At 38.1% G+C, this 18,560-nt stretch overlaps 1 protein-coding gene across 3 annotated transcripts in view; it reads right to left on the bottom strand.

Moving 5' to 3' along the window:
- Positions 1-18,560, bottom strand: part of CTBP2 (C-terminal binding protein 2) — a 240,015-nt gene that overhangs the window by 106,822 nt on the left and 114,633 nt on the right. For all 3 annotated transcript variants that reach the window (XM_087964336.1, XM_087964340.1, XM_087964337.1), the window contains one exon: positions 1,870-1,977. The gene's annotated coding sequence lies outside the window, so the exon portion shown is untranslated. The remainder of the gene's footprint in view (positions 1-1,869; positions 1,978-18,560) is intronic.

The following is an 18,560-nucleotide window of genomic DNA, read 5'->3' as shown; positions in this document are numbered from 1 at the left end:
AAAAGGAAAGGAAAAAAAAGACATTTAAGAACCAAATGTGAAAAGAGTTGGCATTCTGCAAAACTGTTCCAAAATATTATGTACAATAAAGCATATGTAGAAGGAACAATGCAATCAGGGAGAAGCTTCACAGCAACCCTTTTTTTACAATTGTTAACAATGTAATACACAGACCCACACGTTTGCTGAACAAATACACATTTCCTAAACTTGTCCTCCAACTCTTGAGAGACTTTAAGAAGGAATCTGAATTTGTCTGCACATATATTTATTAACCTAGGCCTCCTGGGGCTCTTCTAAGTATTAGCAAACCAACCTTTTAAGTATCAAAAAGAAACAATAGCTAAGCAGTGACAGCCTCTCTGCCTCTCATTCTTTCTCTCTAGTTTAATCCTTTTAATTTCCCTCCTTCCAACACAAATACCTTTGGGGTTCCCCACTCACATATCTTGACATCTCCCATCTATTTAATGAAATCAGGCTTAAAGCAGTCCTGCCACTTGGTTCCCTGCTGCTATTACTAGAATTCTGACTGGTGCCCTGCTGTGTGCTTTCCTTTCTCTATGTCTAAGAAAACTTTTCTTTCTATGTCTTCAACAAAAGCTGACTGTCACCCATCTGTCTTTTCCAAAGAGTGTAGGCTCGCTACATCTTTTCTTCTCTTCAAAGTCCGTGAACATGTGTCTGCATTTTCTTTTTATTTTTTTAAAGTCTCTGGTTGTGCTTGCTGTCATCTATATTGCTAGTGTAAGTTGTGACAATTGGTGGCCTGATTTTTTTTTAGAGCTGTCTTGTTTTTACACACAGAAACGTAATCTTCTAAACAGGCCAACTCCCAAGGTGAACATGCACAACCATAGAACAGACAAATGGCAATCACACTGATTAGCTGCTTGGCTGGGAGGTGGGGGTGGAGAGCAAGGGACAAGATAGAACAAAATCCAGTTGTCTGTCCCATCCATCTTCTTGCACAGAAACACAGCAAAAATAACAGCATTTATATACCCGCCATCCTGAAAACTAGATGAGCAGAAACACCGCATTTCTCAGCTAAGTGTGAATGGATTGCTTCTACAATGCGTGCTGGAGAAGAAACAAACCAAAATTTGTCTCAAAATGTGCTTGTGAACAGGGTAGTAAACAGGAAATAATAAACAACAAGAGAAAGACATATCCCAATACAGAAACCCCCAATGCAACAGTGCATTCTTCAAATCTGCAACAAAAGGAACAGGCAGCAACTTACTGGTCTTCTCAGGCTGACAGGTTAGATAGGGCTTTTAGAGATGAGGGTCCGTTTTGAAACTCCCAGAATAATTCCGTACAGTTAATTAAAAGCAGATTCTTTGTCTGACTTCACAATAGTTGCTTAATTTATGAGGTAAATCACAATTCTCTATATCTTCACGCAAATTTCTCAACTTTAAACCAAGGTTTTCAAAACCACAATGAGGTATAATTTGCTAAGCCAAAACCAAACAAACCACATTATGCCTCAGAATAAAATATGAACTCATTAAAGGAGTTTATCAGGATTTGTTCCCAATTAAACATTTCAAACTTCAAATTAAGTCTCACTGAATATAAGCATAGCATTGCACTGTTGACAAGCACAGAATTGCTTTGCTGCAGAGATATCTCTGAAGAACCACTGAATCCTATACATGTGCTTGCACAGAAATTTTGCATAAGGAGTAACAGATGATGGGCTGAATTAATCTTATTATAAACTTCTGTTTCAGTTATGTTGATACAGCTACACAACCCCTTATCTGCTAAGTTGAATTTGGTGTGGGCCAACCCACTGAACTACAAAAACAACCAAAAGACTGGTTTTAACAGAAGCAACATCTGATGGTCTTCACTTACAAATTCAACGTCCAGTCTCAACAGTTATCTCTAGTGGTCCCACGATCCCTGAAGGTGGATCTTAAAGTGATCCCATGATTCCTGGAGGTCCTCCAAATCTTCAGGAGTCTGAAAAAAAAATCAAAATTATTTGCCAGCCTATATTTAAAAAAATGTACAGGATTTAAATCCCTTCAAACAATTGTGAGAAGTAGTAGTGCAGTGAATACATTAATTTTAATTTTTAGTAAGGTAAAAATAAATACATCCCATACAAACAAAACTCTTTAGGGGTCCTCCATAATTTTTAAAAGTGGGAAGGGGTCCTGAGAGAAAAAAAAAGTTTAAGAACCACTGAGCTATTGAAACGCATTTTTTAAAAAAAAAAAAACAACCATGTTTATATAAAGGTTCTTTTATAAAGATTAAAAACATGACTTTTACCTTGCTGTTGGAAACTGATTAGTTCCAATGTAAGACATTAATATTTTAATATACTCTCAGGTCATGAGATGATTACTACTGTCACGCTCATTTTAATGTTATTTTAAATTAGTATGATAAAAATGCATATATATTTCAAATAATCAAGCAAAATTATATAACATTGCAATGGAAAAATGAAAGCTATTATTGATAGCAGATGTAGAATCAGCTTTTGATTCTTACAGGTCTTAACAGTGACCTTCAAAATGGATTCACTATTTAGTAACAATATGCAAATCGAATCCTTTATTACAGACAAAATAAGATGTATTAAATAAAACCTACCAACCTACAATAATATTCAATGTTTTACAGAAACAACTTTGGGCTCCTATTTTTTCTAACATCCACGCCTTCATATCATACCTAATTTTGTCCTTCAAAGCAACCCTAAGACGTGTTAGAGAACATCCATTGTTCTTAGATAGAATGAGCTGTGTCAGGTGATAATATGGAGTCCAACAACTTTAGGATGCTTTAGCTATTATCAGAAAGGGTACTAGAACAGAAATTATATGTACATAGAAATATACTTTCCTGTTGGTTTATGTCTAATGTAGAGTTACTTTAGAGTTACTTCCAAACTTTTACTAAAAGTTCCCAAGCTACTGGCATCAGTTGCATATATTATGTATGAAGCCCTTCAGGAATCTCCTTCCATTTTCCAAGTATTAAATTCACAAATACTGTGTAGTTCCACACTGCATTCCCAACCATTCTTCTTACTTCAGATCTGTCAAAATCCTTCTTTAAATGCAACTAGGATGATTAGCAACAAGTGTTTTTCAGATGTTTTGGATTATGGCCTCTATAAGCCAAAAGTGGTAAAAAGATTGCAGATTGTCCTTGTTTAACTCCTATTCATTTAGTGACTATTCAAATATATTGTATGATGGCATTGAATGAGCATTAATTACAACTTCATAATTTAGTAGCCATTGCAGCATCCCATGGTCACATGATTTGAAGCCTTCTCTGCTGGTTTCCCATAAGCAAAGGTAATGTGGAAGCCAGACGGAAGTCACAAGTCACTTGATGTCCTTGCTTAATATTCTGTGCAGTCCTCACTATTGACAGTAACTGGGACTACTGACACTGCCATCACTAAGCAGCATAGTCTGTTTATTTTTTTTTAACTTACAGACATATTATTTCAAATCCAAATTAGCACTGCTAACCAAGGACTACCTGTATGATGTTCCAATCTGTATTCTCCCCAGTGAGTCTGGTTGCCTATCTCTGTATTACAATTGTTGAATATTTTATTGTTGGAGCAACTTAGAATGCATGTGTCACAATGGTACCACATTCTTTCTGTGCGGAAGCTAAATGCTTCTACACAAGGACAAATGGACAAAAAATTAATCTGATTCCCAAGCCAAAAACAAAAAAAGTATGCACTGTACATTATATCTCATACTTTTCAATATGATTTTCTTAGACAAGGATCAGTAATCAATTTCTTTATTCATTATATTAAGAAAGTAAGAATTTCTGTTAAGGAGGAATGCTCACATTTGCTTAAAATCACCTTCACACACCCTTTTGATGTCTCCGAGATGTAAAATGTGACTTTTATTTATTTATTTTGTAAAACCTTTTCCTGGCACTATTGTCACCATACAAGCTTAGGAAAAGATTCAGCTTTTTCAAGGCGGTGGAAATAAAACACTCCTTTGACTTTGGATCCAAAGCACAGCACACACACAATAATAAAAATATTACTAATGAAGGCATTTTCATGAGACTTAGGAATCACACTGATATGAGTGTACAATAAATATAACTTCCATGAATCTTTACAAGGGTGGGGATTGTGCTCACTTCTTGAAACATCTTAACTGAAAGAAATTATGGAAGTTTCCTCAGGGTAAAGTGGTTGGATTTAGGGAAAACTGTACTGAAAAAATAATTATTATTTATATACTTTCTAATTTCTTTCTAATAGTGTTTGTGGCTGTTGTTTGCTTGGGTTTTTTGGGGGGGTTTATGGAAGAAGCTCTTGGTTTAGTTTCTTTTTTTTTTAAATTGTTCATCTTATGGGAGAGTTCTGAGTACTATTTGCATTTATAGTACATAATACAAACTAAGCCGAAGTTCTTCACTTTCCCCCAACATTTAACCTAAAACAATAATTAGAAACAAATATCATGGTTTAAAGAACCACCTTTTATCCATCTCCCTCTTTTTCTTTTTGGCTTAGTTTACAATCTAGGCTGCTGAAGAATTCTAAGAATTGGAAAGCACATTGTATTTTGTGACCTTCAGTTGACCTAATAAAGACATTACCCTAATAAGGCTTTGGGAATATAATTTATGCCCTAATTCAAAAAACAATTTCCTCATAGCAGCTGGAAAGACTAAACAACTGCATGCTTTGTTCTAAAAGTATATTTAAAACAGGATTGTTTATTCATGTGTATTTTCAATTGTATGTACCAGGACAACTATTCTGCTTACATCATGCAGGTCATTATATATCTATAGCTTGAAGGAAAATAATTTTGTTTTAGCACTGGAAGGGGGGGAAAGGGGAAGGGAGAAGGGGGAGGGAGAGAAATTCCAGCTTATTAACACAAACTTAATGTAATTCCCTTAGGTGCTTAAATTCTGCTTATATCAATAGGTATGGACGAGGGGAAGCAGAATTACAGAAAATGGAAAATTTTAACATATTTTAACCTCAGGCTGAGTTTCAAAGATGCAGGATCCGGGGAATAGCCATTACTTTAGAAGACATGCTCAAGATCCTGACAAAACCTGAAACCTGGGCCCTATCCAACAAATGCAATTCAGTGAAAAGCAAGGTTTTACACTTAGGCAAGAAAAGCCAAATGTACAGGTATAGAATAGGTGGTACCTCGCTCAACAGCGGTAACTGTGAGAGGGATCTGGCAGACAACATATATGAGCCAGCAGTGTACTACAGCTGGCAAAAAAGCCAACACAGTCCTACTGTATCAAAAGAATAACATCAAGATCATGTGAAATGTTAGCACTGTTTTATACTGCACTGTTAAGTGTCTATGGAGATTCTCAGTCATCTAGGTCATGGTTGTCCCAAAGATGGTTTTTCAAGAGGCAACTGGACTTTCTGGTTTTTCTTTGAAGATGTTTTGTTACTCATGCAAGAAGTTTCTTCAGCTCTAGCTGGATGGTGGGGAATGGGAGGATTTGTACTCCTTGCAGACAGCTTGTCATTTGCATTTACTGCATTGCTAAGACCACACTTGAATAATGTGACCAGTTTTGATCACTATGATACAAGAAAAATGTTGAGGATAAAGTCAGAAGCGTATTTTGGTGATCACAAATTCTGGGCTAAGGCTAAGCCACCTAAAACTCTATATCTCACTGCTAAAACTCAACATAAAATACCTAAGCATGTATTTCACAACTTGCTTCAACATGGGAAAAAGCCTAATCCTCTGTACCAGACAAATTGTATAGGAAAATAAGGCAGTCTTCTGTTAACTCAATTTCCTAAACAAACTCATCTGGTGATAAAAGATGACCCAGATAAAGGCAGGCCCTAAGCCACGTAGGGATAATCAAAAGGAACCTTTTATATTTGGCCTGGAAACAAATCAGCTACCACAAATCAGTTCTTTCAAAATATTATTATCAATGTTCAAATATCTTCATATGTGAAAAGATCAGTTTCGGTAGCCAATTGTTTCCATGCAGATATACACTGTATGGAATTATTCATCATTTGGTCCCAGCAATTAGTAATCCAGCTAAAATAACAACTCTCGGGCAGGACTAATGTAAGAGAAACTGTTTATACATAAAAAGAAAAGAAGGCTGAGAAGGGCTGAAATGAATTCAAGTAATTTAACAAGCTTTCCTCCTTTTTTTCTACATTTAGCTACCACAAGAAAATTCTCAGTAGTACAATATTTAACATACAAATATACAATCATTAAATTGGTTCAACCTAAGCTTCATGTTAACCCATGACTGATTCATTTTGCATATTTTGTATATCACTTTGTATAAACCACAATGGCTATATTCACACATTATGCTAAATCACAAACATGGATTCTTTAACAGAATGTAATTTCGACACGTCTTCAAAAATTAGTTATCTATGGAGGAAAAATATTGCTTCTCTTCTGAATGTACCTTGCTCACATCCCACTTTCATGCCTTCTATAGTAATTTCAGAACATTTCATGAAATCTAGCTTAAGTCTGCACAAAATGAAAATCTAACTCTGAGTATCACTGTCAAAACCCTATAGCCCTATATTAAAAGGCATACAAATATTTTTTTCAGTCTCGGTGTTGGACCATACACCTCTTTTATCCCAGGGAAAAGAAATCATCAGTAATGTCTAATAACGCTTGATTATTTTGAAATTTCTGTCTTCTAAGAAGAGGATAAGAAAAAAAGTATAGTACCCAAAAGCAAAGTGGCCATTGTAGGGGAGAAAAGGATAAGAGAAAATGATAAAGTGATTTTAAAAATTCACATCAACAATCAGTTCCCAGATCCAGATTTACTACTGTGACAGCTTTACATAATTTCTATCAGGGCCAAGTATCTATACGAGCATAAATAAAATTCCTCTCTTCACACATACGCACACATAGCAAGAGGAAAGTCATATGCTTTGTTTTATCAGCCATTCTGCATGCACATCTGTATATATTCATGTACTCATTTTGAATGTGTAGTGGAAAATAAAGTAACTTCCCAAGAGGAAAAATCCTTAACAAAAGTCTCTCACAGAGTTTGTCAGAGGAAACATCTGTTGTCCCCTGTGGAGGTTGAAAGACTAGGGAGGAAAGGAGAAAAAAAATTCAGCCAAAACTAAATTAATAATAATAAGGGAAAAAAAAGAACTGCAGTAAATATTTCTTTGCAAGACAATGTTTGCAAACACACATACACACAGAGTTCAGAAAGGAAAGAAAGACACAAAAACTATGTGTACAAATGAAGATATTGCAATTATGATTCCATGCTAGAAAATGAAGTTTATAAAGGGTTAAACTAGTTTCAAAGTTTATGGACTATGAAAATGGAAACATCACACATGGACTAATAGTTCTTGTAAGAGAAAACATCTGTTCGAGTTATAAGGTCAGCAGGAAACGAACACTCTTTAGTTTGTCCTTACTGGTTAAGCTTTACATTTCTTGCAAGAACTTATGTCTTAACTTAGTGTTAGTGAAACTTATAAAAATATTCCAATTGCCTTTCAAGTAGCCAAACACCTTACAATTACACCCTTTCCTGTGATACTTCCTGATTAACTCCTAGCCATAGTTATCACAGAGGAAGTACATTTTTCTACCATCGTGCTACTTCAATCGGTTCACAAGACAACCAATATTTAACTGTCTTTCCCTTTGTCAATTATATCTAATCTTCTGAATAGCTTTCATATTATCTACTTGGCAGTTATACACAAAACATCATCTTTGGATTCTATCTTAACCCGTTGCATATCAACTGACAATAAGCTGTCACTTACTACCCTTCCATGTGACAGTAGATTGGTGCTCTCACCCAAATTAGGATGGAAAAAAAGGTTATCATCTCTGTTATCCATAACAGGAAAGCTCTGTTAGGAAACACAGGGACTTCTTTTTGAAAATCAGAAGACACAGCAAAGACGGAAACTCTCTTGTTTTAATGATAAAATACTAGTGTCATAGACTGGGATATATTTTTTCTTAAAACAATTGCTTTTCAAACATTTTCAGTATTTTTTTTTTTAAAAAAATCTGTGTGTGTGTGTGAGAGAGAGAGAGAAAGAGAGAGAGAGGGAGGGAGAGAGAAAGAGATTCTTTATTATTATTACTACACTGACAAAATTAAAAACTGTGGAATGTAGATGGCTCTGGGACTGTACACACTTCCTGCAACTTGAATGACAACTCCCACAGGAAACCATGATGTAAAACTACAAATATGTCATGGTTTGCTTCATATACAGGAAATGGTAATGACTTACCTCCTAGTAAGCATTATTTAAAAAAAAAACTTGCATTAAAGAGTAACACTTTTCTTGTAAAGGAATTCATCTGACAATATTGATCTACTGGGCAAATTATCTGACAAGATTCCTTTTATCAAAATGTTGTTCAAATATCATTAACCACTTAATACTAAAAGCCACTAGATTATTTAAACCCTGGCACTGCATATTAAGCAGCATGTGCCATTACTCAGAATTACCAACTACACAGTCTGCACGGGCAATTGTTTTTTAATTTCTTAACCAGTACTCAATAAGATCTAGAAACAAACCTCTGTAACTTCCTTTTCCACATATGGCAAATGTAGAGAAGAGGGATGAACACTTCACTTTTTTAAAAGATCTGTTCTGAAGGATGTTCTGCAGAGTAAGTTATCTTTTTTTTTCTTGTTTTTCCATCAAGAGTCCCTCAATCTGATGCCCTCCAGATGTGCTGCATTACAAATCACATCCAACTTCAGTATGGCAGTCCAAATCATCTGGAAGGCTCCAGGTTCATTTCTAGTGAGTAGTTTGCTCCTGAGTTCCAAACAAAGAAAGGCATAGGCACATATTGAAAAGCAACCAAGTAGCCCTGGAGATTTATCTGAAAAAAATACACCCAGTGCAGAATTTGTACAACAAATAAGGATGTGCTCTACTTTAAAAGGTTCACAGACTTTACATCTGGTAAGGAAAAAGAAACAAAGCCACAATTTTGTCTGCCTGGGAGTATACATTAGGCACAACACATGTCAAATCGGATGTGAAAGTCCAATAGTACTCAAACGCTAGCTTATCATTCCTTCATTACAATTTAGTACAATTCAGGGAAAGAGAGTGCCCTAAAAATCTTTTTCACCATCATACTATACATATGTTGAAATATGAGGAAGAAATGTACTTGACATGCAATTAAACCAGCATGTGGATCTTATTCCTCCTAAAGGCTATTATTTGATTTCCTGCTCTCAACCAAGAAATGAAAAGATTCCAAGTTTAAATGCAGCTGAATTAGATCATTCTTTGGGGTGGTCGCATCTTGGACTGGAAACCAGATGGAGTGTTTTAAAAGCCTTTTGTAACCGAACCAATTCACCAAGTTGCTTGGAAACCTACAGCTGTAGTTGTTGCTCTGGGGCAAGATTTAGCCTAGTTTTTACTGAATCTGACAACATTTGCAGACACCACCATCAGCAGAAGTAATCTTTTAGGCAGTGACTGGTTTCCATTGTAGGAGAGGGAGCTGTTATGGCAACAAAGCAAAGGGAAGTCTAACTTGATTCATACCAGTTTCCAGCTTATTCCTCTATATAAAACTAGTAATAATAATAATTGGTGCATGCTATCCTTAGCTTTATCTTTAATAGATTGTGATAAATTGACATATGGACAAACTGAAACATTTACTAAACTGTGGAGAATATGTGAAAAACAGAAGGAATAGAGCCCTATAAAAGTTATTGACGGACCTCCAAATAATCTAACCAGAGAGTTTGATATTTAATGTCAGGCAATTTCCTAAAAAAATCTCTCTCTGACTCCCTCCAAGCTCTCCAAGGAAGGCTATATAAATGTGCTAATAATCATATGATAGGAGGTAATACACACCAATTGAGTAAGTTGAAAGGTCTTTGTGTAAAATACATAACTTTGGGATTTTACCTCCCTTCCTCTTTCTTTTTCTTTTTTATCTTATGAGAACTGTTTAAGGTAGCTATACCCATACTCTGAATGAAAGATCATTTCAATATAGTAAAGCCATAAGCTTACAGGTCAGGTTAAGGAAAGGAGGGTAGCAATATCTCCTGGGTGTGTATTTACTTTTATAATTAACACTGGGATACCTGCAATGGCTCCCATTTCAATCCTTTGGGAGCAAGACCTAGGTTGCAGAATGCTGAGGAATGCTTATAGCAAATCTGGAAATAAATACTATTTATATAACCCCCTCCGCCCTTTCCCCTCTCCCCTCACTACGTGTGAGCAATGCAAGCGATGCAAGCCTTGTGTTCCCATGGGCCATGTGGACATCACAGCCTTGATTAATTGCTCGGGGGGTGTGCTTTGGGGGGGGGTGCTTTGGGGGTGACATTTCTCTGCAGACCACCAAAATTTTCTCACAGACCATCAATGGTCCCTAGCCCCCTGGTTGGCGACCACTGCTCTAAATGGTTTTGAGAGTATCCTACTGAGACAGTTTCATGAATTGGGAATTGGAGGTACCATTTTACTGAGGGCTGCTTCAGTGGATGTTTGTTGGAGGAGAGATTCCTAAGCCTCTCCTGTGAAGTGTGCATCCTGTCCTATATCAAAGGGGGAGAGGTGGTTTAAGCAGTCCTTGTCACCTCAACTTGTTTGACCACTGCAATATGTTTTACACAGAGTTGTGCTTAAAGACCACTAGTTCAGCTAGATCAGGCTGAAGGGCATTCAAATGCAACTCAAGGTACTAGTTGTTTACAGCCTTATATGGTATAAGGACCATTTACTTGAGAGATTGCCTGCTTCCCATTGGATCTGCTTGGCCATTTTGATCCTGTAAGGTTGATTTGTTCCAAGCGTCTTCAATTAAACTATCAGTATACCTTCTCTATTGTAGCATCTACACTCTGGAATTCTCCTCTCCCCCACATCTGACAGCTCCCACCCTGCTATTGTTTCCAAGGGTCTTGAAGACCAGGTTCTTCACCGATTCTCATTATCTTTTAGTATTTAACTTATCTCTCTTGGTTTAATAGTTGTGTGCCACCCAGAGTTGTTGAGAGTCAGACAGCAATAGCCTTATACAGCTTCATAGTGCTTTACAGCTCTGTAAGTGGTTTACAGAGTTAAATTACTGCTCCCAACAACCTGGGTCCTCATTTTACCAATCTCGGAAGGATGGAAGGCTGAATCAACCTTGAGCAAGTGACAATCGAACTGCTGACAGTCAGCAGAATTAGCCTACATTCTAGCCAGTACACTACAACAGCTCTTGCTACAAATAAGAGTACACACATGGCTCTTGCATATAAATTTGATTAATCAATTAATCAAGGGTTCCTTCATAATGTAAAAACCAAAAAACAAGCAATGTTTAGAGACAACTTTTCAATCTATCTGCTATGAACAGAACAACATTTATGCCTTACACATTCATAATTTGAGGATTTTCTTGGAAAATTTCTATGAGGCATCCAAGATTGAGGGACATATTTGGGCCCTCTGTATGTTTCTACACAAGTAGTTTTACCTTTTGTTTTACTATTAGGGTTGAATCATCTTCCACTAGATCAGTGTTTCTCAACCTTGGCAATTTTAAGATTTGTGGACTTCAGCTCCCAGAATTAACAGAATAACACAATTCTCCAGCCAGCCTTTGGCCCAACCATCTATCAATCAACACTGGAGTTGAAATACAATATATCTGGAGATTACTAAATTATTGAGATCAAAGTAGGCTGAACACTTCTAAAAATTAGCAGAAATCTGTACAAGACAGAATAAGAATCAGAAAGGAATCTATCCTTCTAGATCAGTGGTTCCCAAACTTTTTCAGTCCACCGCCCCCTTTGTGCTACAAACTCATCCTCGTTGCCCCCCACCCAGGGGTGGGATTGCTAAGAAGTGGCAGGGGGGCATTCGAGGCGCTGGCACTGCAGGCTCACCCCATTGACTGTTCCACTGGAGAGGTGCAAGGGGCTCAATGGGGTGAGCCTGCGGAGCTGGTGCGTCAAACGCAGTGGCGGCACATTGCGAAAGTAGAGCAAAGCTGCCTGCCCTGGGCTTCCTCAACCTTGCCCTGCTCCAGGAAGGAGGGAACAGCACCACCCTCTACGATGTGAGTGCCCCGAGAGGGGGCAGCTTGGGAGGCTGATCCCTGGCAGGAGGGGCACCTGTGAACTTGTTGTCAGGCATGGCAACTACAAAGAGGGGCGGGCTTGGCTGCGCAGGATCCTGGATATTGGGCTTGTGGTCAAAGCCCCCCTTCCTCTGCCTCCCCCTAGGTCAGGGGTCTGCAACCTTAAACACTCGAAGAGCCATTTGGACCTGTTTCCCACAGAAAACAAAACACCGGGAACCCCAAGACATGGGTGGGCGTGGCAACTCAATGTCACTCCCACTGAGTCACATGACCCCCCCCCAGGTTTTGTGCTTTTCTGTGTTTTCTATGGGGAACAAGTTGCTTTCTCACTCTCTCTCCGCCCTCCCTCTCCCATCTCTATCTTTCTCCATCTATCTTCCTCTCCCTCCTTTCCTTCTTCTCATCTCTCTTTCTCTCTCTCTCCCTCTCTCTTCTAACTCTCTCTCTTTCTCTCTCTCTATGCCTCTTCCTCCCTCCTTCTCCCCCACTCCCCACCCCACTTCCCAACTCCCACACCCAGGAAATTTGGCCACGTTCTTTCTGTCTCTGGAAAGATAAAAAAATAAACCTTGCATTCCAAAAGGAGTGACAGTCAGGCTGTTACCTCACAGTGTTACGAGGTTGCTGCCTTAGATCGCTGCTGAATCCTTGCAAAACTGGGCAAAGACAGAGAGAGGGGAGCAGACAGAGCTGAATTGAGCCGAATCTCTCTCCCTCCCTTTGTATCTGTATCTCTCTCTCCCTCTCTCTGTGTATCTCACTCTCAGTCCCTGTCTGTGTCTCTTCTCACTCTCTCGGAAAGCCCTGCATGCTCTCCTTGGGGCTCTTCGCTGTCCCCTTTTCTTTCTTCCTTTTGGAAATCTGGGCTGGCTGAAGAAGAGGAGGAGGAGGGGGAGGACGGAAGCCTCCACCGCGGCTTCCGCTCATTCCTCAGCTAGCCTGGATTTCCAAAAGGAAGGAAGAAAAAAGGATAGCAAAGAGCCCCAAGTAGAGCACGCAGGACTTGCCGAGAATGTGAGAAGCTTCTTTTCTTTCTTCTTGGCAAGTTTTTGGAAATCCAGGTTGGCTGAGGAATGAGCGCAAGCTATGGCGGAGGCTTCCTTCCTCCCTCTCCCCTCCTTCTTCTCTTGTGCGCACCCTTCAAGCCCCACCACAGCTGGCTCCATGGCTGTTCATTGCTCTTGCAGCACCTGTGCAGTACACTCAAATTTAGTGCACTTTATTCCATCCCCTCTTCCTCCTCCTGGAGCCCATTACAATGCGGTGCATCGGAGCTGTCGCATTCGAGACGCCGGCTCTGGAGCGGTGCAACAGTCATTGGGGTGACCCTGCAGGGCCTCGAATGACCCCCTGCCACCTCTTAGTGCTCCCCTGCCAGCCCCCTTGCCTCTTAGCGCCCCCCTAAAGCATTCCCCCCCAGAGGGCGGTACCGCCCACTTTGGGAACCACTGTTCTACATTCTATCTAGTTAAATATTAAAATTAGTTAATTGGGAAACCTAAGTTATGTTAATACCTGGAACTCCATTTTGTGTATTTCCACTAGAATTAATTACTCATAGAAATACATGCATGCAATATTCATAAAGCAAAATTGAGAGAAAGTAAAATAATGTTCTGTAATCAAGAGGTGAGGTTTTTCACAGTAACTAATATGATTTATTTTAAAGACGACTGAAAGCCTGCAATATGGTTTAACTAACAGATTATACCATAAACTAAATCAGCTTTGGATAAAATCTTAAAAGCTTCATTTCATTCTACTACATGTGCTACTTCATAGCCCTGCAGTCTTAATAATAAATATTAGGCTATTTCCACCTCCGTGTAGAAACCAAGGGTACAATTTGAGCACTTTAGCTTCCCCACTGAAGTTAAAATTAATTGCCACATAAAACTGCTGATTCCTACCAAATGAAGCTCTCTCCAATGTTTCAACCTAGGGAATGAAACAAATCCAGGAATGCCTTAATTATTTCACCTGAATTATGGCTGCATTTTGTAAACCTGGCACTTTTATGGATATTGGAGGGTTTATTAATTCCTTGGTATTAAGACATTCTAAATAAACAAAGACCTTAACTAAAAGAAACGCCATCTACTGTTTACTCACAGAATGAAGGCGAACTCTCTCTATTCATTACATTTCTGCTACATGTGCCTGACCTCTGAAGTGCTCAGAGCAATGTTTTAGCCTCATAAGTAGCTTAAGTGAGAGGAAGAGACTTCCAGACAAAGGACTTCCAGCATAAGCAACAACAAGCTGTTCTCTTCTTCACAGATGTGATGTGCTTGTGTTAGGAAAGGCAAATAGTTTGAAAAAATGGGAGAGCAAGCAACAGAGGCTAGTATTTCCTGGGCCCTGGTAAAAATCCTCTGAATAGAGTAGGGCAATGTTCCCCTTTTGAAAAGTCAAGGCTGTGCTACTATTCCCAGCTTTATGAGAGTAAGCTCTATTGAACCCACAGAGGAGCAGGTTATGGGAGTAAATTCATATAAAATTATGAATTATTCATGACAGATGAGCTTCATTCTATGATACGATAAAATATTTCAGTAGATTCCATAGAAACCTCACAGCAAACAAAATAATAGACTGCAGGAGTCGCTGAAGAATCTAACTTTCCCGGCACATCAGCATTTATATTTCTAATCTTACCAAATGCAACAGTGGTATATTAAAAGCCACTGGGTTGCTATGAATTTCAGCAGGAGTGAAAGCTCGATTCAATACATTCTAAAGTTCCTATGCTACTATGAAAAAACTACAGTATTTATTAAATTCATTAACATTCATTTAATTTCAGTCACAGTTGTCCAATTTTAGGGGACCAGAAGGCATATTTAAACTTTTGAGGGCATGAAAATGGGTGCTCTCACAAAACAGTGAGAGAAACGTTGAACAAAAAAGCATTTGTTTGCCAAAAGGTAAACTGATAGAATTGTTTGCATTCCACCCTCTTTTTTATTTCTCTTTTCTTCTCAAATCAAAATACCAACGAAATACCAATCCTCTATTTTTAATTTCTAAGAATGACAATACAGTGTCTATGGGAACTCAAAGATATTGGGGGGAAATGGAATTTTTCCTTATAGTATTCCTGTTTTCTTAAAATAATAAAGAAGAAAGTAAGATCAGGTGGGACAAGGTACCTGGTGAGGTCCAAGGGATTTGTCCCTGAGTATTGATTGGGTTAATTGTGTTTCAATTGCTGATTTTTTGTTAGTTTTGTTATGTTTTTTTATTGAATCCTGCCTGGGGTCACAAAACCTTGAAATGGGTAGCTATATAAATATGACAAATAAATAAATAATGGTAACACACACCAAAATCAAACCAAGTACATTAAGTCAGCCAGGGACAAATATCAAGAGCTACCTAGAGAAATTAGAATAGAATAGAATAGAATAGAATAGAATAGAATAGAATAGAATAGAATAGAATATTTTATTGGCCAAGTGGCCAAGTGTGATTGGACACACAAGGAATTTGTCTTGGTATAAATACTCTCAGTATACATAAAGAAAAGGTACATTTGTTAAGAATCAAGAATCATAATGTACAACACTTAAAGATAGTCATAGGGTACAATCAACAATCAAATCATACTAGGAAACAGTCAATATAAATCGTACGGATACAAGCAACAAAGTTACAGTCCTACGATCACAAGTGGGAGGGGATGGGTGATAAGGAGTGATGAGAAGATTAACAGTAATAGTAGTGTACACTTTGTAAATAGTTGAACAGTGTTGAGGGAATTATTTGTTTAGCAGAGTGAAAGCTTTCGGGGGGGGGGGGGAACTGTTTTTGTATCTAGTTGTTCTGGTGTGCAGTGCTCTATATCATTGTTTTGAGGGAAGGAGTTGAAACAGTTTATGTCTGGGATGTGAGGGGTCTGTAAATATTTTCACAGCCCTCTTTTTGACTCATGCAATATACAGTTCCTCAATTGAAGGCAGGTGGGTAGTAATTCTTTTTTCTGCAGTCCTAATAATCCTCTGAAGTCTGTGTCTGTCCTGTTGGGTTGCAGAACCGAAGTTTAATTAAATACCCTAAAATTAATTGGCATATTTAGGAGTTGTTGGTTTCTTTGAGGAGGCTGGCAACATAATCGTACAATAAAAATTGTCCAGGTTTTGCCTGCACTTTACTGTGCTTTTAAATCTATCTGACTATAGGTTTGTCCCCAAAACACCACTATGTCATAAATTAGTCATTTCCGCTTTCTTTTTTACATCTCTCAAGTTTCAAATTAGCCATTGTTTTAGAAATAAAGGAGGAATTCTCCAGAAAACTTGTATAATCTTGCCAAATACATCAACAAAATAAGGACCCATTCATTATGTTTATTATTCTAGCTTCTGTTGAAGTTAATGCTGAATAAAAATATATGCTTGTAGTGGAGACAACAAGCCAAGGGACTAAAAATCCAGAATCTTCCCAAAAATAAGGAAAAACTTTATCTCCAATCCTAATCCTAAAACAATTCTTCTGAATCTCTAGTCTCCCCTTTCAGAGTTGCAATTGACATTCTTTGACACTATTCCAGAGGTGGTATTCAGCGGGTTCTGACTAGTTCTGGAGAACCGGTAGTTCGGAGGACCGGCAAATATCACCTCTGACTAGCCCCCCCCCCATCTATTCTCTGCCTCCCAAGTCCCAGCTGACCGGCTGAGTCTTCTTTTGTTGACCTGCACAGGAGAACGGAGCTGGAAAGCAGGTTAGTGGGGTGGGGAAGAAATGAGATTTTGCAGAAACTTTCCCCTAGGAGTAGGGTGGGAATGGAGATTTTACAGTATCCTTCCCCTGCCACGCCTACCAAGCCACACCACGCCCACCAAGTCACAACCACAGAACCAGTAGTTCTGTAATATAGAGCCAATGAATGGCATTTACCAGCCTTTAAGAGCCAAAGAAAATTTAGTTTGAACTTGCTAAAATCCTCATATTGGTAATTTGATCGTGTCAGTTCTGTATAATATAAACATAATTTGCATGTTCCCTCACATGGTAGTGCTTGGTGTTTATCATGGAGAGCACGAATATCAATCGGGTGGAAAAATGACCTTGGAGTGAATTTATCATATCCAAAACTAACATGGGAATTAGCTAGCTCTTAATCTTTTCAGAGGTCTTGAAATCAGAGTAGTTTGGTATTTACTGAGGGGGTGGGACTAGCTTGAGCATATTTAATGATGCTTAAAGAGAGGCTCTTAAAATAGTATAAATAAGTAAAAATCACTGTACTACAGCATAAAGCTACCAAGAAAAAGACTAATATTTTCCATTTCTTGCTGTTTTGATTATGCCATGCATTTACCATTATTGTACTCAGTTTTGCTTTATTTTGCCATAGATCTTAATCAGCAAATAGCCTATTTGGTTGTTTTTCTTCCCTCCAGTGAGTTAATTTTTTCCAAAGTGATAGAGAAGAGAAAAAATAAATTTGTTGTCTAAGCCATGCTATTGATATTCCTAAACCTAAACAAAAGAAAGTGATAAGCAAGCAGAAATAAAAACTCTCTACGTATGACTTTCAAGGATTCTACCCAGCAATTTCTGCGGAAAAGCTCTTTTGCCATCCAAGACCATGTTACACTATTTAAAAAGCACAGCACAGCAGTAATACAATGTACAACTGACCAAGTATAGTATATTCATATATAAATAGGAGAAGTTAACATTGCATAGAAGGGACTAAATGATTTCTATAAGTTAAAGTGTAAAATAAAAAAAATTGCTACTAGGTACTGGTCATTTAATAAGAATACCTCAATTGCCTCATCCTGAGTGGATTTTTTTCAGATTAAAGAGTGGGTCTGTTAGGTCTGACTGACAGTGCATTACTGTGGGCACTTTAAAAGGACATGTGAAACAGACACCACCTCTAGATTGGAGCAGATACATACTCAATCTTCATAGGGAAGGTATGCATATCAACCAGCTGTCAACCCTAGTAGAAAGAATATTTATATGAACTATGAAGAACAGCTTTCCATGTGAGTTGTATAGAATCCTGCAGGGAGATTCTGGGAGAATCAGGGAGTGCCAGGATGAGGCAGCAATTTATTTTGGCTCTGTTGACCTGAACTATGTCCATACCCTCTGCTTAAGTTCTACCAGGATATATTCCCTAGGCCCAAAACAAGTAGGCTCTTTTGTTGAAAAAACATTATTACAAAATAAATGTCCTAAAAATATAGATTGGGCTTTTGGGTAGTTTACTCTCTTCTCATCCTCCTTGAAATTTTTTGAATGAGTCAAGGGCAGTAACTCCATAACAAAGGCAGGGACAGAAGCAATTTCCCCCCCCCCCAAGTGTAAATTTTCTATCCGCCTAAAATATTATTCTAACCGCTCCAAATCAGGCTTTTCCCAAATAATCACATTTAACTTGTAAAG

The sequence above is a fragment of the Notechis scutatus genome, chromosome 4 (assembly GCF_049901735.1).
Source record: "Notechis scutatus isolate UNSWTSFEM ecotype Mainland chromosome 4, rNotScu1.2, whole genome shotgun sequence".
NCBI classification, from domain to species: Eukaryota; Metazoa; Chordata; class Lepidosauria; order Squamata; family Elapidae; genus Notechis; species Notechis scutatus.
The sequence above is the reverse complement of the archived record's forward strand: the minus strand, read 5'-3'. Positions and strand labels throughout refer to the sequence as shown.